The sequence below is a fragment of the Acinonyx jubatus genome, chromosome D1 (genome assembly GCF_027475565.1).
Source record: "Acinonyx jubatus isolate Ajub_Pintada_27869175 chromosome D1, VMU_Ajub_asm_v1.0, whole genome shotgun sequence".
In the NCBI taxonomy this organism is placed as follows: domain Eukaryota; kingdom Metazoa; phylum Chordata; class Mammalia; order Carnivora; family Felidae; genus Acinonyx; species Acinonyx jubatus.
This window is the reverse complement of record NC_069390.1, coordinates 10,790,572-10,811,217: the sequence shown is the minus strand read 5'-3', so window position 1 is coordinate 10,811,217 and position 20,646 is coordinate 10,790,572. Positions and strand designations below refer to the sequence as shown.

At 44.5% G+C, this 20,646-nt stretch overlaps 1 protein-coding gene across 5 annotated transcripts in view; it reads right to left on the bottom strand.

Annotated features, from left to right (window-relative positions):
- The window catches only part of LOC106977870 (membrane-spanning 4-domains subfamily A member 4A-like), a 196,701-nt gene that overhangs the window by 30,624 nt on the left and 145,431 nt on the right, over nucleotides 1-20,646 (bottom strand). The window contains exon 1 of one of the 5 annotated variants that reach the window (XM_053203119.1): nucleotides 14,392-14,836. The exons of the other annotated variants lie outside the window; for them this stretch is intronic. The gene's annotated coding sequence lies outside the window, so the exon portion shown is untranslated. Of the gene's footprint in view, nucleotides 1-14,391; nucleotides 14,837-20,646 lie in introns of those variants that run through there. 5 annotated transcript variants of the gene reach the window in all.

Sequence of the window (20,646 nt, the reverse complement as noted above, 5' to 3'; positions counted from 1 at the left end):
TCTGCTTACTGACATGTAAAAGAAAATGTGACACCATTTTCTCCCATAGTTTTTGGATTTGTAGATCTATAACTTTCTTCCTACCTCTTGCTATCATTTTTGTTAGGTTTCATGAGAGAACAGAATTAGATGTGTTTAATCCACCAAGAATAGCCATCAGTTTAAAATGATATTGTATCGGGGCACCTGGGTGCCTCAGTCGGATGTCGGCTTAGGTCATGATTTCGGGGTTCATGAGTTCGAGCCCCGTGTAGGGCTCTGTGTTGACAGCTCAGAGCCCGGTGCCTGCTTCAGATTCTGTGTCTCCCTCTCCCTCTGCCTCTCCCCTGCTTGCACTCTGTCTCTCTCTCACAAATAAATAAACATTAAAGCCAACTAAATTAAACTAAAAGGAAATTATATTGTATCTGTTTTCTTCTTCCCAGTCTATTATACCTTTGAGGGTGTATCTTATTTATTTTTCTGATTTCACTTAGCGGTGCCTGATATCACATGGGGACGTTTCTATTGGATGTTATGTGGGTAAAACAGAGTCAAATGGAGGCGGTGGATGCAGGTGGTGCGTTAGGAGGCAGTTGAGGTAGCTGAGATATATCATCAGAGGAAATTATATTTCAACCTCAGCAAACGAGAAAGGAAAAGCCTCAGACGTCTGCTATTAAATAGTAGAGCAAACAAAAAATGTGAGAGCAAATATATTAGAAACTGGGGGTCATGTAAAGTTGAGGTGATATATTTAAGCCCTGCTCTGCATTATTTTGAATCTAGGAAGGATATTGCCATGCTATCTCTCAAGAAAAGATTTTTTTCCCCAGTGTTTGTATAATTCCAAGTTAAAAACACAAACATAGCATATTTTTCTGTGTGGGCTTCCTCCATTATTATGGACAGAATGGTTTTGCAAAGAGTGGATATGCAGCAAAGAAAGGTACCTTTCTTTTTTTTTTTTAATTTTTTTTTCAACTTTTTATTTATTTATTTATTTTTGGGACAGAGAGAGACAGAGCATGAACGGGGGAGGGGCAGAGAGAGAGGGAGACACAGAATCGGAAACAGGCTCCAGGCTCTGAGCCATCAGCCCAGAGCCTGACGCGGGGCTCGAACTCCCAGACCGCGAGATCGTGACCTGGCTGAAGTCGGACGCTCAACCGACTGCGCCACCCAGGCGCCCCAAGAAAGGTACCTTTCTTAAGAAATCACTCTTAACATGCTTAACATATAATCCCAGACACCTGTGCCAATATGTTACTAATACATAAAATAACTGTTAGAGATGCATAAGGACAGGGTCTGTTTAGTGACAATAGCCCAACGAACCCCTGCCCGCATCAAAGCAATGTACGCATATCACAGTCTTCCTTACCATTGTCAGCTCACTCAACTGTGCTCATTTACTGCCCTGCAGTCATTTTGCCGATTCAGCAAACTAGGTTTTTATCTCAACTTCTTAGAGAATGGCTTTCAGAAGAGTCAAACCACTGAAACCGAACAAATGTATATGTTTTAAAAGGAAACAAAAGCATTGTTTCTTATTTTTTTTTTCAAAAGATGAATTCTAAAGGCCTACAATTTTTTTTTTTAATGTTTACTTTTGAGAGAGAGTGAGAGACAAAGCGTGAGTGGGCGAGGGGCTGAGAGAGGGAGACACAGAATCAGAAGCAGGCTCCAGGCTCCGAGCTGTCAGCACAGAGCCTGACACAGGGTTTGAACCCACAAACCATGAGATCACGACCTGGGCTGAAGTCGGAAGCTTAACCCACTGAACCACCCAGGCGCCCCCCCCCCCGCTTTTACGTTTATTTATTCATTTTGAGAGAGAGAGAGAGAGAGCAGAGCAGGGGTAGAGAGGGAGACAGAATCCCAAGCAGGCTCTGTGTGCTCTCAGTGAGCACAGCAGGATGCGGGGCTTGAACCCATGAAACCGTGAGATCATGACCTGAGCCAAAATCAAGAGTCCGAAGTTAACCAACTGAGCCACCCAGGCGCTACAACTTCAGGGAAATTTAATTCTCCCTTTCTTTGAACACCGAATTCACAGAAAATAATAATCACCAACAGTCTATGGCAAATAATTCTCCCCACACTTCCGTTTTATCAAGAGTGATAAAGACATTATTTTTGGTACATTGGATTTTATCTTGTGACTTTGCAGCAGGAAAAAATAAATTCCCAAAAAAGCTAAATAAAATATCTTAGCACTTCTCCAAATCCATCTTCAGTGGCTTGATACAGTATTTCTCACAGTGTCATTTCCTCTGGCCCCTGAACTTGGAATGATCAGCTATCTCAAGCTTCCTAGAGTAGATTCATTAATCCAAAGAAATGCTACTCTGCAGCAACCATTCATTATAATTTGTTTTAATACATAAAATAGTAGGTGACTTAAAATTATATACAATTTTTTTTTTTTTTAAAGCTCAAGGGACTGGGGCTGTGAGTTCTGCCCCTGGATGTGCCATTGCAGTAACAGAAGTTGACTCTGGGGGTATCCGAATCTGAGAACTAGCTGCTGTTTATCGAGGGGCTCATCTGAGCAGGGCGCGAGACAAGATGCTTTACAGACATATCTCTGTTTAATTTCCTCACCAGCTCTACAAGGAAGGTTATCGTTAGCTCCACGTTAGAGCTGAGGCTCAGAGAAGTTAGGACACCAAGCTAGGATCACACAGCAAGGAAGTGTGAAGTCCAGATTTGAAATTAGATGGGTCTCTGAAGAACCCCCACTCTTCATGGGGGAGGACCTCTGCCTCTATGCCAAGCTCAGAGGGCAAGCCCTAAGAGTTCTTCACAGCCCCAGCACATGGCAATTTATCTGCCCTCCGCTTGAGCTCTGGCGAGGGAGGATCGGTGTCTGTGATAAACTGAGACAAAGAACATGCAAATGTTTTGTAAACTGTGGAGTGATATTCAAATGCAAACGGATTGAAACTTGTCTGCCCATTCCCACCCCGCCCCTGCCCCCAGCACAAGAACTCTTTCAACTGAATTAGGAGGTTGGATTTCTATATTTGATACTTCTTTTTTGAGAGATCGTTGACATAGGATGAGTTTCAGGTGTACAGGAGAATGATTCAACGTTTGCATGGATTGCAACAGGATCACCACAATGTCTGGTTTACGTCCCTTACTGCACACAGTTAAAACAGTTGTTTTCTTATCATGAGAACTTTGAAGATCTACTCTATATGGAAACATTTTGAGGGGCCAGTGAAGCCTGATTCAATAAGATTTTAGCTCTTGCGGATGGCTTTTAGGAAAAGGGTATGAAAACTGTAGGAGCAGGAGCTAATAGGGGGCAGAGATGGGCAGTAGTAGCCAGGGAAAACCAGAACACAGAGAATCCGCTGGACTCTACCCCAGAACTCGTTTCTGTGAAGACTGAGGAGCAAGGGGTCCAAAGATGAGAAGGTACAGAACTGGGAGTGAGATGGCCCCAATTTTCATCTCTGCTCAGCGGCTACACTCAAAGCGACGCCGGTGAGGTTTTGTTTCTTCATCCTCCAAGTGAGGAACCGAAAGAGACACGTTCTAAGGACCAGCCCCCTGACCCCCAGTGCTTCCACATTTGGTTAGCTGCCACATATATTCTTGCTCCTTCCCATCTGACCATCTCTTTGTCAGTATGAACCAGCTGATTGGAACACCTCCTCCCCTGCCGTCTATACCACCTTCCACACGTATCTCATGACTACTCCTTCCGCAAACCTGAGCCTCTTGAGCCATAAAAGCCCAGGCCTTGATACACCCTGGGGCCAGCTGCACTCTTCAACTGGGAGAGCTCGAGCTTAGCTATCTGCAAACACAGTAGCATTTGCACACAGGACTCCAGGAGGCGAGGCCGACATCTTACCCAGTCGTGTGTCTCCTGTAACAAAGAGTAGATGGTGTCTAAGCCAGAAGCACCAAGACATTCTTCTCTGGTCTTTACCCTGTGAACCTGGTGAGGCTCCTGGAGGTAAACGGCACACAAGTGTGCCCCCTCCCGCACTCTAAGTGAGCCGCAGCCTTGACCCTCTAGAAGGTGACTCTAGACACAAGAACGACTACATAAAACATCAGCAAGAGCAATGGAAACACCGAGGTTGGTTTTTAGACTCACTGCCACCTCTTTTTTTCTCCCTGGAGGGGCAGGAAAGGAGCGAGTGGATACCCTGTCTTCCCATCCACCCGTACTGCCGATTTCCACATTCATTAGCCCCGTGAGCCAAGGCCAAGTTTCATTTCATCATTTCTCCCAGGGTGGGACCCCATGTGGTACAATACAAAGGTCCCAGGGCAGCAGATGTGAGCTCTAGACGTAATCTGGCCACTCGCCGACTGTGCCCCGGGAAAATCTCAAACCTCCTATAAATTTGGGATAATAAAGCAAACCATGCGGCGTTGTTTGGAGAATTAGGGGCAAAGCATTTCTTCCCCTATGCTCTCCCTGCACCAGCACGGCCTCTGCTGTAGCTGTGCCCTTCACAGTTAGCCTGCAGACCATCTCCTCTTTCCCGACTCCTGCTCTCATTGGACTCCAGTAATGCGGTCGTCCTCTCCTGCCTTCAGCCCGAGAGGGGGCGCAGCTTTGCCATTTCTCATCTTGGGTGCCTTCCACCCCTTCTAAGTTTCCCTAATGGCCTTCATCAAAGCCCCTTCAAATGAATCCTGTGGGATGAATTGTTTCCTGGGGAGACCCTGGCTGATAACTGGGTATCCGATAAGGCTGAACGTGGGGAGGCGAAGGGGAAGAAAGAGAAGTGCCTAACCAGCCCCCCCCAGGTTTGTTCTGAGCTGCTTCACTGTGGTCTGAACGACCACCCTCTCTCCTGGGTCACTACATAGCCTCCTGACTGTTCTCCCCACGTCTCCGCTTGCCCGCCTGTGGTCTGTTTCCAACACAGCATGGTGGCAGAGTGATCCTGAGAACCCACGAGTCAGATCCTGTCTCTCCTTGGCTCAGAATCCCCCGACACCTTCCATGTCACTCAGAATGAAAGCTCAAGTCCTCAGTGTCCTTTTGTGATCTGGCCCCCAGCCAGGGCAGATGGGCAGACAACATTGTCCTGTCCCCTTCCACCCCCTGGCCCTCCACTTCAGACTCACCACCTCCCCAGAAACACCAGGCACACACTGGCCTCAAGAGCTTTGCTCTTTCCATTTCCTCTGCCCAAAGAATTGCCGGTGAGCTCTAGGGATCTGTATTATCAGGTTCCAGAAAATTGTTTGATTCCACTCACGATGTCCAACATTATTAGAAGAATAATAGTACTTGTATACTAAGTGAGATTCAATTTTATTCACCTCAATTCCTTGTGAAAAAAAATCCTTTATTAGCTTTTTTTTTTTTTTAATTTTTTAGAGATGAGAGAGTACGTGTGTGCCCAAGCGAGACTAGGAGAAAAGCAGAGAGAGAGAGGGAGAGGGAGAATCCCAAGCAGGCTCCACACTGTCAGGGCAAAGCCCGACAATGGGCTCGATGCCATGACTGTGAGATCGTGATCTGAGCTGAAATCAAGGGTCAGACGCTTAACCTACTGAGCCACCCAGGTGCCCCAATTAGCCATTTTGGATAGAGAGTGAGAACCGTAGGGGGCATTCGGGGAACACAAGGTGGTTGGTTATTTCATGGCTGGCCTAAGAAGGGGTGTGGGTAATTTAAAATTCCTGTGGAGGAGGCAGGGCTGCAGAAGAGTCAGCATAAAACGGTGAAGCTCCGCAGTGTGTGAAACAGCACGAGAAACCAAACGAAACAACAGAACACTCAACGGCGGTAACGGCCCAGCCATGAGGGACCTGGGTACTGCAGAACTATTCAAAGTCCCGATTTCATTTTACTTTGTAATTTCTTCCTGACTCTTCCCCTGGCCCACTCCATGGCATCGTGCAAGTCTGTTCTCATCTGTCGGCGTCATTAGAAAGGACCAGGTGAGCTCCATCCCTTCCGAAGACACCCCTAGCTCCAGAGATCACGAGTTACTCCAACAGCTCCTCCCTGACAGATTTCCATGGTGCGTGGTCCAGATGCCCAACTCCTGGCATGCAGGAGCCTCGGGCTCTGGTTCAAGCTGTTTCCTGCATCCGAGGCCAGCGGCTGCTCCACCAAGATGGAAGGAAGGAAGCCAGGCATTGGTGGGGCCACCTGGCCATTCATCCTGGAGCATTTCTCAACCCTCACCTTCTGCAGCAAGGTCCACTTTCCACAAAAAGGACAAGAGGGCATGGCGGTGTTTCTGGTGTCCCACAGAATATGAGATCAGGTGAGGTTTTAGTGTCACTCTCTCCTTCTACCTTAATCCAAGCCCACTTCCAGGCAGGTGCTCAGACTTTCCAGAATGTGGCGATGGGGAAGAGAGGAGACTGGAGCACATAACAATCAGACAAAGTCCAGATGATTCCTTTCACCTACCCTCTAGAGGATGAGATGTAGAGGATATGCAGAGGATGAGATGGGATGGAGGGCACAAAAAAGTGCTCATTGAAATGAAAGCCTTGTCAGTATCATCTGTCATCATCGTGAACACCTATCTTGAGAATCAACTCTGTGCTGAGCTTTTTATCTGCAATCTCAATTATCCTCACAAACAACTTTCTATACATTAGTATCTCCGTTTAGCAAACAGAGGAAACAAGCTCAGAGGGATAAATTAATTTACCCACTAAGTCCGCAGGTTAATATAGGATAGAAGTGGGATCCAACCAGATCTAGTACACATGACCCCAGCTGTAGGCCTGCCTTTCTGGAGAGCCTCCCTGAGCCTCCAGACACGGGGGGTTAGGTGGAAATTCAGAGCACGTTTTCTTGCCCACCGCCTCCCTCTTGTGGCTCAATTGCATATATGAACTCAATGTGAAGAAGATGAGGCAGGTTACCGCCAAGGAAAAGGAACGGTCAGGGAAACTGGGTTACAAATCCATTACCTTCATGATCTGAGTTGCTTTCTTTCTTGGGGCCACGGTTTTCTCCTGCTTCAGTTAGGGAGATCTCCGAGTCCCTACTAGCCCTGATGTCCCATATTTCTAAGACGGATACTGGTCTCTCAAGTAGAGTCCAGTCCTGCACCTTTACATTCTAAGAACTGTGCGTGGTTGTGTACGTGTTTTAAGGGCCTCCTCAGTGAGGGTCTCCATGACATTAGCACTGCTCTGGCACAAAAAAGGAAGTGGAATGTGCAGGGCTCTGCATTCATCCAGTTTATCACAGGTTCACAAGGGGGCAACCCTGGGCCACTCAGGGCACTGCCTAACCGCAGCGAACTTGGTCAAAATGGCTGGTAATTGCAAGATCCAGGATTTGAACCTAGGTTTTCCGGCTCCAAACTCAAGTTTATTCCTACCACACATATCTATTCTAGACTGAGTAAGCTTCATAATGAAGAAGCTGCAGACAGAAAGAGGCACAAAGGGAACTAGGACGTACGGCGTGGCAAAACACCTCGACAGCAGTATGAATGTAGGTCCGCTATAGTTTACAACACTAGGATTTACTCGAATCCTCTCTTGGGGTCATACAAGGCGTTAAACATTCCACGGATGTGAATCACGTACATGCTCTGTCACAAAGACAAAGCTGACTTAACAATAACTAGCTTGCAGAATTGTTTCAGGGCTAATGCAGGTCATAAGGAGGTGCTTGGCAAGTAGCCATAAAGATGATTGTTTGTTTGTTTTTCTAAGCTTCTAGAAGAGCTACCCGAAGGAAACTGACTAGGAAGTTCCATTGTGTAGGAAGAAAAAAAAATAAAACAAAACAGAACTCACAAAGAAACTTGAAGGAGAGAGAACGGGGTGTGGCGGCCCTGAGGTACAGGCTAAGCCAACAGGGGAAGTTTTGTGAGGGAATATTCGGGGACCAAGGGTGATGAGAGGGAGGGAGATGGCAAGAATCGGCATTACACGGCAGGTGCTAGCAGAACTGTGCGTCTTTGTGTTGCTGGGCACTTGAAGACGGCGCTGTTTTCCGCACGCCTGTAGTCGGTATGGTGCAGGCTGTGCCTTGAGCGCTACAAGAATTCTCCTGATGCCAGAGTTTGAGCTTCTATTGCTTCCCCCTTCCTAATTCGTCCTCCAAACCATTACTTCACACGTTTGTCGCAATATGAACAAAATATATTCACTTCAGATTTTAAGTTTGGTTATGGAGAGTTTAAAAATCTATACATTTTCATAAGTCTTGAAATTTTTTATAGTGGTAACAAATATTTGTGTTATTTATTTCCACTTCTCTTGCAGTGGGGTTAGTGAATGTGACCCGGAGTTTTTTGTTTTTAATTGAATGAGGTCTTCTTGGGGATGAATTTATGGTGAATTATCATCAATGTACCAAGTGAGCTTAAAAACCATGTTTCCTTTATACTGGTTAAGTCAAGCATTTTATGATTCAAATACTGGGGGTTTTTTTTTGTTTGGGGTTTTTTTGCTTATGTTTCTCAAAACTTGCAAGACGCACGTTAAAAACTCTCACGACTGGTGTTTTTGTTAGTTTCTCCTATCTCTAGGCAAATCTTCAAATTATTTTTTTTTATTGTTTGTGTATTGTGTGTTTTGGTCATAAGGACTTTTTGTTGTCTAATATTAATATTACATGCTTTGCCCTTTTATTTTGCATCTTCTGACCTTTCTTTGCCTCTCCTTGCCCTTGCAAACACTACTAACTAGGGACCTCTGGAAATACAATTGCAATTTTGTCATCACCGTGCTTAAATCCTCTGGTGGCTGCCTCCCGGACACAGCTCAGTGCCTGCAGGAGGCATTCAGTGCCCTGGGCATCCAGGACTTGCCTCCCTCCCAGTTAGGTCTTTCACTTGTCACTCTGTGTTAGAATCGTAACAAACTGCTTCTGCTTTCAAGGCGCTGACCTTTGCGCACACTGATCTGGATGGACAATGGTGTGACCAAGTGTCAAATGCCAAATATCCAAGCTGCGTGAAGCAGGGAAGAGGAGAGGCAGCAAATCTGTCTTCGGGCACCTCTTCACTCATGGAACAAAATGCCAACATTTTAAGGGAGCAATGAAGTGACAGAGAAGATAATTTAAGTTTGGAACAAGAGCGAAACAAGACAAGGTAGCAGTTATAGGCAGCATACTTATTCGATATCAGCATTAGACATCCTCTTAACATATTTCTTTTGTGCCATCGAGTGCAAAATAATAAATAATCATGAATTGTCACAGTCTTTAGTGGATTCCTCAGCTTAGTATCAATTTTCTACGGCCTAGAAAAACCTACCAGCCTAGGCACCGTTGGGTGAGCCAAAATTCCTGGTGGGAGGGGAGCCCAAGTTTTCCCCTTGGTTGTACTAGAGAAGACAAACTCTACTGTCTCTCTCCAGCTTCTCTTCCCATGTCTTTCCTCAAGAACAGCTGGTTGCTTGTCTTCTCATTTTCCTTAATTTCTTAAGGCCTTAATTTCTAGGGCCCAGCATACAGTATTTAGACAGTTTGCCCATCTGAATTGCAATTTGAATCAGAGAGACAGCGATCTTTGTCACAGTAAACAAATCATTTTTGTGCTTCTTTTTTTGTTTTTGTTTTTGAGAGAGAGAGACAGAGAGAGCACCAGTGGGGGAGGGGCACAGAAAGTGGGAGAGAGAGAATCCCAAGTAGCCTCTGCTCTGTCAGCACAGAGCCTGACCCGACAAGAGGGTGGGCGTGGGGGAGTTGATCCCTGAACTGTGAGATCGTGACCTGAGCCAAAATAAATCAAGAGTTGGGGGCTTACCCAACCGAGCCACCTAGGCGCCTCTTATCTTTGTGTTTCTAAAAGCAAGAGAAAGCAATAGAAAGAAAGCACATTGTTTATTGTATAAAAAAAGCTTCATACAAATGTATAAGGCATATTTAATTAGTTTAAAATATTCTAGATCCAACAGAACACAGGTATCTCTCATGTTTCAAAAGTTTGCATTACGCCACTTGGCTTTTATGAAAGACCTACATTAGTATCTGTTTTCGCTCAACAAAATAAATTCGAAGAGGGTTTTTGCTTTTACAGAGGACTCTGTGGCTCTTAACCTCGTGAAGGTTTTGTTTCTTCGGCTACAGGAGGACCTGCCAGCGCCTGTTTTTCTAGTGCTGCACACCAATGACCGAAGGAAAAAAAAAGTGATATTCTGTATTTCTGACTGATCACACCTGGAGACATTTAGATTTTATACCAGGGTTGTGGGGTTTTTTCGGTTGTTTTGTTTTATGTCTATTCTGGTCGGAAGTTTTAAAACAAGACTACTGACAATCATTCTGATTGGACCCTGCTGGGTCACATGTCCAGGCTGAACCAATCACCGCCATGGGAGGGATCAAAGGCACTGACTGACAGCCTCGGACTAGCGCACCCTGGAAGGAGGGGAGAAGTCAGCTCCTTAAAACCACGTGGATCTCCAACCACAAGTCACGGACTGCTGAGAAGCACAAAGTGGAAAACGGATCTGAGGAGACCAGTGTGTTACCCCATTTTCATCTGGGCCGCATTTTCTGATCTCTCACCCAGGGATGCTTCCCTCAGACTCTGCATGGAGTTGGGGATCCTTTGGCAGCATTCCAACTTTCCTCTGCTCCATGTTTACAAAATTTAGAAAACAAGCCCCAAACGAACCTTTCAAACAGTTATCCCATGAAAAGCTCTGTTTCCAGATTCCCCGTAGGTAACCTAGATCCTACAACACCGTTTCCTAGCACCAAAGGGGTAACTCGGAAGTATCTGAAGGAAGGATGGAGATGGAGAAAAAGCAACCTTGATTTTCATGCTCAAGGATGTCAATCAATTCTGGCTTTCTAGAATGGAAGATGGCTGAACAAAACTGAATTTGGGCACCTTTTTAAAATGCTGTCTGCGGTGGGGTGAGGGGGCACGGTGCTTTCCCTCTCAGGGTAGGCTTTGAGACATTATGGGACTATGTTACGAGTTCTCTAGAGAAACAGACCCAATAGGAGGGAGAGGGTAAGGGGGGGTGGGGGGAGGGGGAGAAAGGGAAGAGGGGGGAGAGAGATAAGATGTAGTGCAGCAACTGGTCACGTGGTTATATCCTACAGGCCGCTGCCCACAAGCTGGAGAGCCAGGAAGGCTGGCTGTGTCCTTCAGTCCCAATGGAAAGGCTTGAGAAGCAGGAGTGCCAATGTCTGAGAGAAGAATAAATGGATGCCTCCGCTCAAGCAGAGAGAGCACAGCCACCCTTCCTCTCCGTTCTGTCAGGCCCTCGGCATATTCAATGAGTCCATACTTAGCAGTGGCGGCCATCTTCTTTACTTAGTCACCCGATTCAAAATCCAATGTTAATCTCTTCTGGAGACACCCTCTGGTAGGCACCCACAGAACTAACGTTTTACCAGCGCTCTGGGCCTCTCTTAGCCTAGTCAGGTTGACACATAAAATTAACCATCACAGGTACTTCTGCAAAACATAGAAATCTGTGGTCACCCCAGGTTATGAAGTCACTCCGGCGGCACTTCTGTCCCATGGAGCTTATTCAGAACCTCTTCGTGTCCTCTTCCTCTCTGGTTTCTGCATCCCTGGACCCCTCATGCTGCATCGAGTGTGAGATCTCTGTAGCGGTATGGTCTTTTTCCACAGCAGCTGTGCCCACTTTCTCTTGCAATGGAATCACTTAGGCCTATAAAACCAGGCTCGTGGGTGCAGTTTCCCTTGTCCTCATTGTAATTCAGCCAAAGAATCCCTCTGACGGAAATCCTGGACTTAAACTTCTATCTATGCCTGTGAAGCCACAGGCTGGGGGGGAGGCTAAGGATGGCCGGACATGGGGCTCTGGGGCTCAACCTCATGACTGTGAGATCGTGACCTGAACCAAAATCAAGAGTCAGATGATTAACTGACTGAGCCACCCAGGCGTCCCTTTTCTTACCTTTTAAGTCCACAGGCGTTTAGTATGGTACTTCACACTAAAATACCATAGTCCCTCAAAGTAGTGGAAATGTTTCTTTTCTCTGCAGCCTCTTTTTCTGCAGTAATCACATATGACCCTAATATTCTATATCCTTCTTTCCTACTTTCTGAAAGACTCCACTGAGCTACGCCTCTTAAATCGGCCCATTCCCTTATCTATTCATGAAAGGTTGACGTTGTTCGTTGGTTAGACTATAGTCTGTTTTCCTTTCCCTTATCTTCTGGCCTGGGCATTTTTGTCTTCCTAACATACTCCTGCTTTAGCCTTTAATACTCTCAACTGCCCCAGAAGCATCCATCGTCCAAATGAGGCTTGGTCATCTCATCTCCCAGCATTACCTGACCCGTCAAAGAGACATATTCTCATCTTGCCAACTTCTAACCAAGACTGAACTCAACTGATTATTGACCTGAAGCCACCCAATCAAGGCTCCAACACATGCCTCAAACTCCCCCAAATGCCAGTTTTTACTTTTATTTTAAAGTTCCTAGTCTCTGGAGGCAGATTTTAGGGGGATTAGGGAACCACTAAAAAAATAACCCTTTCTTCTCATCCCATGGTTAGAAACCACTTGAAAAATAAGAGCAAATATTCAGGTGAAAACAAAACAAAACAAAACAAAACAAATCACTTTATTCGTGGCAAGCTGAAAGAAAAGCATTCCTTCAGTTCAAGGCCAGATAGAATTTAATCGATGTAACCAAACAATCACTGGCAGAGCTGAGACAGTACAGGTCTCTCCTCTAAGAGGAAACATCTAGCAGAAAAGGAAGGAAGGAACAAGTGAACAAATGAACAAACGAAGTCATGGGGGCTGAGCTGTATGAACCCAATCCCTGATTCCAAACTCTGCAGTTACACATATCACTCCTTCTCTGAAGGAGAGTTGGGGGTGAAGGAATGGAAAGAAGGTGTATTTCTCTATGGGAAGTTTTGCCACAGGAAATGTGGACTTAGAGATCAAGGAAGTTCCCTCCTCACTATGGACACCTCTAGGGAAGGAGGAAAGGAGACAAAAATAGAAGCTTTAAGGCTGTGTGCAACCGTTAATTTCTGAGCAGGGAAAGGGTGAATCTAAATAAATACAGAAAATAAATAATGAAAATGCTTGAATCTCTAGGGTAAATATGTAGCTATCAGTTTTTATCATTTCCTATACTTGTGTGTATTTTTAAAAATTTTTTTAATGTTTATTTATTTTTGAGAGAGAGAGACAGAGTGAGAGAAGGGGAGGGGTTGAGAGAGAAGGAGACACAGGATCTGAAGCAGGCTCCAGGCTCCGAGCTGACAACACAGAGCCCGACGCGGGCTCGAACTCACAAACCTCGAGAGCATGACCTGAGCCGAAGTCAGACGCTTAACCGACCAAGCCACCCAGGCATCCCAACTTGTGTGTATTTCAAAAATGTCATTAATTACAATATGAACATTAAAAGTTCTCCTCAAACATTTATCATCCTACCGTTCTGTGAAGCAGACCTGATCCTTTCAGAACCACTACAAGAACAATAAAAGAAGAAAAAAGAAACTGTAAGTCTCCTATGGACACTGGAATTATGTCATTATTGTTTAACATACCAGTTTCATACTGCTTTGCAGCTTATGAAAGTCTCTGAATGGCATGTATAAATATTTTAAGAAATTTAAGATATTCAAGAAAGAATGTCAAACAAGAAGTATATGTATGTGTGTGTAGACATATATTAAGTACATGTGTTAGGTGTACATAATATATATACTTCCTTTTTAAAAATTTTTTAATGCTTATTTATTTTTGACACAGAGAGAAAGAAAGAGAGACAGTGCAAGTAGGGGAGGGGCAGAGAGAGAGGGAGACACAGAATCTGAAGCAGGCTCCAGGCTGCGAGCTGTCAACATAGAGCCTAACATGGGGCTCGAACTCTCGGACTGTGAGACCATGACCTGAGCTGAAGTCGGACGCTTCACTGACTGAGCCTCCCAGTCACTTCAATAATACACACACTTCTTGTTTGATCTTCTTTCTTCCTCTTCTGTGTTTCAGGGTACCCTCCTGAACAACAGTGAGAGTACTCTTTGCGGGACCAGATGTCATTGTCATGCACATGAATCATCAAAGGCAGAGGGACTGCTCTCTTCAGAACTGATGGGAAAGAGGGCTTTCAGCCTCAAAGATACTTTACATTAATCAAGCAGTAGGCTTCATCTCAAAACACTGAAAGCGGTTGGAAGACGAGTCTCAGGAAAACATACCAAGTTTCCATTCCCCAACAGTCAGACACAGTCATGCTTTCCTTTCCCTCTTCACCCCCGGCTGAGACAGGATAAATGTTTTTCTGCAAACTCAGGAGGCAAAGACGTTCAGTCTGAAATGCACGCAGTGACCAGTAGGTGACATTCTGCTGTGACCTCGGGGTGAGCGCTAATGACAGAGTTGTAGCAGGCTTGGTGTAAGATTTGTTTCTATTTTCAAAGGCAGAAGCAAAGGACACTCCCTTCCTCATGCCCTCACAGAAAATGGAAATTGCTCACCTGCATTCGTTTCTGGGGGAGCCGCAGCAGAGACAGAGGCTGCTCGCGTGGGCATGTCCTGTCCTGGAACCTCGGGCCGCTGACCTGGGCGTCACCGTGAGTCCCTTTGCCAAGAGTGTCCTCCCAGAGCTCACTCAGGGTCAGGATGGGCTCAGAGAGGGCAGGGCACGCATGTCTAACCCCGCGGATCGGATGCCTGCGCACCTTCCCTCCAGAAGCCTCGCCATTTACTTCCTCAGACATAAAACAATCTTATCTTGGGTGAGTCCCTTCACTCCCCCGTGTCTTCCTCTCTTTGCACAATAGGGAGAGTGAAGGGGGTGAGAAAATAATGAGCCCATACTTAACAACGGTGCCTGGCACCGTCCTTCCTCTGTCCTGGTGAGCTGCCTTCTCCTCTTCCTTTCCTTCCCCGCTGTGCTCTCCTCGACAACAAAGCGAAGCCCACCCAGCCACAGCGTGACTCCTTCACTTTCTCCAAAGCGTCCCGCCTCCTCCTTCCCCGCTTCCCGCTCAACACTTATCCGGAGGCCCACCCAAGTGATCTCCTGGCACCATTCCCGCTAGGCCAAACGAAAAGAAAAGCAAGGTGGAAGATTTTCATGGAATTCTTTATATGTTAGACAAAGCCAAACGCTCCATGTGCTTTCTGAGTTGCGTGTACGCCCGCGCTCACCCGCACAGCAGCACCACATAGGAGTGCGCGCTCGCACACCCATCTGTGAGGCTCGTCACTTTCGCAACCATCACGGATTTATGTGCTTTTCACAGTTTCCCAGCAGATGGCAGCAAAGGGGCCCGCGGAAGAGCAGAAAGTATTGGAAAGGCTAGAAGCTGAAGCTGTCCCTTCCGGATGTTTACAGGACTCACACAGCAGGGGATTGTGCTCAGGTTCCAATAGATGGCCCCGCGTCCTGCCAAGGACGGAGCAGGTGGGAGGGATCTGCCCAGGAACGGGCCGCTTTTATTTCAGAATTTAGATCAACGAAAGATTTTTTCCCCCGAAGAGTATTTTATTATCAGTATTGTTTAGAATTGCTTACACGTGGATGTTATAAGGCGGATGGCAGTTTTGTTATTATTTTAAAATTTTCTACAGGCCATGCTTCCCCTTACTTCCTGCACTTGGGGGGACTACTCCCAGCACCATCACCACCCCCTTCTTGATTTGCCAGGGGACTTATTTGATATTGCTCCCTGTCTACAAACGGAAGTGCCATCACCGGAGCAGAAGTTGCAAAAGAAATAGCCAAAAATGGTTTTCTCAACCAGCCTATAAAATAAATTTAAATATGGAGTTGAAACTCAGAGAATTTCATTAGCAACAGACTGTCACTTGAAAACTTTACTGACAATCTAACCGGAAGAAAATTGTGGCGGTTCTCTGAGTTTCCCCGCCCTCCCTCTTCCCACTGTAGGAGAAGGAAGGAGAACTCCCTCATCTCTAGGCTCAGAGACAAGTGGCAAGGGGACCCCCGGGGGGGAACTTAATGTGGAGCCTCACAGTTTGGGGAAGTTGATAGACTTGAGTCTAATACACTCAAGGAACTAAAAGAGGCCAGGGCTAGGGCTTTTGACCCTGATGGCCAGTGTATTTATCTATCACTGCATACAAATTACCACAGCCTTAGAGGTTTGAGGCAACATGGCTTTATCATCTCACAGTTTCTATAGGTCAGGACTCTGCACGGTTTAACTGGGTTCTTTGCTTCAGGGTCTCACAAGGCTGCAATCAAAGTGTTGGCAGTGCTTTGGTCTCAACTGAGGCTTGTCTGGGAGAAGGATTCACGTTCAAGTTTCCCCAGTTGGTGACAGAATCCAATTCCTTGCAGCTGTAGGACAGAGGGATGGAGCCCCACCCCACCCCCTGCCCACCATTTTTTTTTCCCCCTGAGTAATTGCCTGGAAGTCTTTGTAGGCTGTTGGTTAGAGTCTACTCTTAAGTTCCTAAAGGCAGCCCACAGTCCCTGGCCACGTGGAGCTCCTCAACATGGCTGCCTGCTTCCTCAAAGCCAGCAAGAAAGAGAAAGAGATGCCAGGAAGACATGCGGGCCTCCTGTAATGTGATCATGTAATCACATGCACATAATCACACACATTCTGTCACTGTGCTGTATTCTATTTACTCAAAACAAGTCATAGGTCTCACCTATACTCAGGGGGAAGCAATCCCAAAAGGGCCAGAACACCGGAAGCAGGAAGCAATAGAGCACCCTAGAGTCTGTCTGCCACAGCTAAGCGGGAAGAATAGTATTGGGATGGCCTGTCCTTCCACATGTAAGCCATGTGAAAGAAACCACCTGAGTGGTCTTAGACCTTGCTGCAAAGGGACATCAGGTGAAGCAAGGAGACCTGAAGAGAATGAGACTGGAGATTTTCAATGAACAGTCTGGGGTGGGATGTAGGGGGAATCATGAGCACCTAGCTAATAAGTGCCTTGGAATCCCAAAGGCGCCAAGCCAAGGAATCCTAGTGATGGACCCCCAGTGCGCTCAACCCCTACCAGCCTGACATCAAGGTGGAAAGGTACCAATCGAGGAAGATGTTTTCTGCCCTTCAGCTCTCCTCATTTCTGCCCCTTAGTCTGCAAGGAACAGAAATCTCCCTTAGCAAGCTGGGAGGAGTGTCAGATAAAAAGAGAGAGTACTCTTTCCTCCAGGAAGGAGGTGTCCTGTCTAAAGCAGACCCAAACTGAGAGGTGTTTTCACAGTAAATGACAGTTGAAATTTTGATTCTTGCTACAAAAGGTCATATTTCATTCTTTCTCATTGCCAAGTAGTATTCCATTGTGTATATAAATCACAATTTCTTTATTGTGTACGGAACTGGAGAGTGTTATGCTAAGTGAAATAAGTCATACAGAGAAAGATACCATATGTTTTCACTCTTATGTGGATCCTGAGAAACTTAACAGAAGACCATGGGGGAGGGGAAGGAAAAAAAAAAGAAAGGGAGGGAGTCAAACCATAAGAGACTCTTAAAAACTGAGAATAAACTGAGGGTTGATGGGGGGTGGGAGGGAGAGGTAGGTGGGTGATGGGCATTTAGGAGGGCACCTGTTGGGATGAGCACTGGGTGTTGTATGGAAACCAATCTGACAATAAATTTCATATTTAAAAAAAATAAAATTTGATTCTTATGTAAAACAATACATTTTAAATACTCAAGTGGCTTGAACTCTTTACTCCCTGAAAGCAACTTGCCTTAGATTTTAAATAAGAAGCTGGGGAGATGCAGTCCTATTGAGGATGTTTGGACAGAACTGCTGTGGGGAAAGAATAAGATTGTTTTCTTTGCATTCTTTGAATCCTGCTTTTTCAAGTATAAGTTACAAAGATTTTGAAAAGCCAAAGAGAAAAAGTGCTATATTATTTTTCTTTTCTTCGTATTGCTACTATACTCATGCTTGAGGAATTGAGCTGTTAAATTCCTTAACACCATGGGATGCTCCTTAGAGAAGAATTGGGATGTTCTTCCTCAGAAAAAGTGCTGTATCCCCAAATTCTATAATTAAAGAAACATGACTATACACCAGTAGTAGTTTACCTATTTTAACTAACTCACTTTTTCTACTTAAATAAATGCATTAAAATAATGTCATCACTGTACATATTGGGGCAATATTACTTACTACAATAAAAATAATCACAAGTAAGTGTAATTTTAAATGAAAATCATTATAGATTAAATAAATAAGAAATATCTGTAGCAGTAAATCTAGTTGACTATCGAATGCCAAGAATTAGTATGATTATAATCAGTTAAGTGGTGAAGGGGTTTTGTCTGAATCCCACTTACTTAAAATGAAGGTGACATTTCATATCAATAAGATAGCTTTTCAAAATTCAATATTAAGAATCTCACACCACACGTATATTGAATCAGAAAGTTCATAAGATTTTAATCCCACTATTTGGTAAGATTTGACATGTGTCAAAGAGTAAAATAAACATCATCAGAGCTACCAAACATGAGAGAGAGAGACAGAGACAGACAGAGAGACAGACAGAGAAAGAAAGAAAGAAAGAAAGAAAGAAAGAAAGAAAGAAAGAAAGAAAGAAAGAAAGAAAAGAAAAGAAAAGAAAAGAAAGAGAGAGGGAGGGAGGAAGGAAGGAAAAGAGAGAGAGAAAGAGGGAAAGCAAGCAAGCAAGCAAGCAAGAAATCTGATTTGTGTTTATACATGTGACTGTAAGGAAATACCCCAGAGAGGAAATTCATTAAGAAATCACTGAGTGGGGAAAGTCAGGGTTTTTCCAACTGCTAAGAAGGCCGTTTCATAGTGGTTATGTAAACTGAAGACTAAAAACTGGCACTCTTGATGGGGAAAATGAGTTTAGAATAAGTCTTACTATTCAAAATTTATAATCATTTATCAGCTTCAGTGGGTTGAATCAGTTGTTGTGAGACAGTATATTCAGTTTTGATTTATTTCCTAGAAATATTTACCTTTCACACTCAAAATTAATTGCTAGTCAAAATTATAGGAAAAAACTGACGAAGAAATTTTTCTCTTTAAAATGCCATTAAAATTTGATATAACGTAGGGGTGTGTGTGTGTGTGTGTGTGTGTGTGTGTGTGTGTGTGTTTAAAAACGAAATATAAAACTCTTCCAAATTCATTTTTTTAAGTTTATTTATTTATTTTGAGAGAGACAGACACAGTTTGAGTGGGGGAGGGGTAGAGAGAGAGGGAGAGAGTGGATCCCAAGCAGGCTCCATGCCACCAGCACAGAACCCAATGTGGGGCTCAAACCCATGAACCGTGAGATCTTGAACTGAGCCAAAACCAAGAATCACATGCTTAACCGACTGAGCCACCCAGGCATCCTTCAAATGCCTTTTAATAATATCTGCTAAGTGATAGTAAAATGGTTTCATATCCTTACACAGCTACCATTTGGTTTAAGAAAATAGAAAGAAATCTTATAAAGTCTTAAATGTGTTGTTTCATAGTTTTTCAAATATTTTCAGCTATATCTTCAAATGAGTTCATAATCAGCTTATGTGACCCCTACAAGGAATCTAGCTCACCAAGATGAATACACATACATCAATAGAAATTATCTTGCAAATTCAACACTAATTGTAAGAAGATAATTTGCTTCTTCATTGTTGGGTCTCCCTATCTTTCTTACAGACTCATGGTGACTTTATTCAAGAATTGTGTAGTGCACAGCTAAACACACACACACACACACACACACACACACACACACACACACAACGGTATTTTCTAGCCTTCCTTGTGGATAGAAATGGCAATGTGACATGGTTCTAGCCAATTAGACTCAAGAAAAATTTTGCTGGAGATTCTTGGGAATGCACTAATTTCTTATTTAGGTGCTAGGCTTCCTCTTTGTTATCTTTCTTCTTCCCCCTGAGCACCCAACTTGCTCCCTGATGATGAAAATCTACATTATGGATAGCTGAGCAGAAAGACAGAAAAGAGGAGCTCATCTGGAAAACAGTCTGGAGGTTCCTCAAAAAATGAAGCATAGAGCTACCCTACGACCCAGCAATTGCACTACTAGGCATTTACCCAAGGAATACAGGTGTGCTGTTTCAAAGGGGCACATGCACCCCCATGTTTATAGCAGCACTATCCACAATAGCCAAAGTATGGAAAGAGCCCAAATGTCCATTGACAGATGAATGGATGAAGAAGATGTGGTACACACACACACACACACACACACACACACACACACACACAATGGAGTATTACTCAGCAATCAAAGAGAACGAAATCTTGCCATTTGCAACTACATGGATGGAACTGGAGGGTATCATGCTAAGCAAAATCCATTAGAGAAAGACAAATATCATATGATGTCACTCATATGTGAAATTTAAGACACAAAGCAGATGAACAGAAGGGAAGGGAAGCAAAAATAATATAAAAACAGGGAGGGGGACAAAACAGAAGAGACTCTTAAATATAGAGAACAAACTGAGGGTTGCTGGAGGGATTGTGGGTGGAGGGATGGCCTAAATGGGCAAGGGGAATTAAGGAAGACACTTGTTGGGATGAGCACTGGATGTTACATGTAGGGGACGAATCACTGGAATCTACTCCTAAAGTCATTATTGCACTACATGCTAACTAACTTGGATGTCAATTTAAAAAATAAATAAATATATATATTATTAAAAAAAGAAAGAAAGAAAAGGGCAGCTCAGATCCCAAAGAGAATAATGAACCGTGCTCTGGGAACCTCTTCTGGATAGTCAGAGTCCCCTATTTCTGGAGAAAAA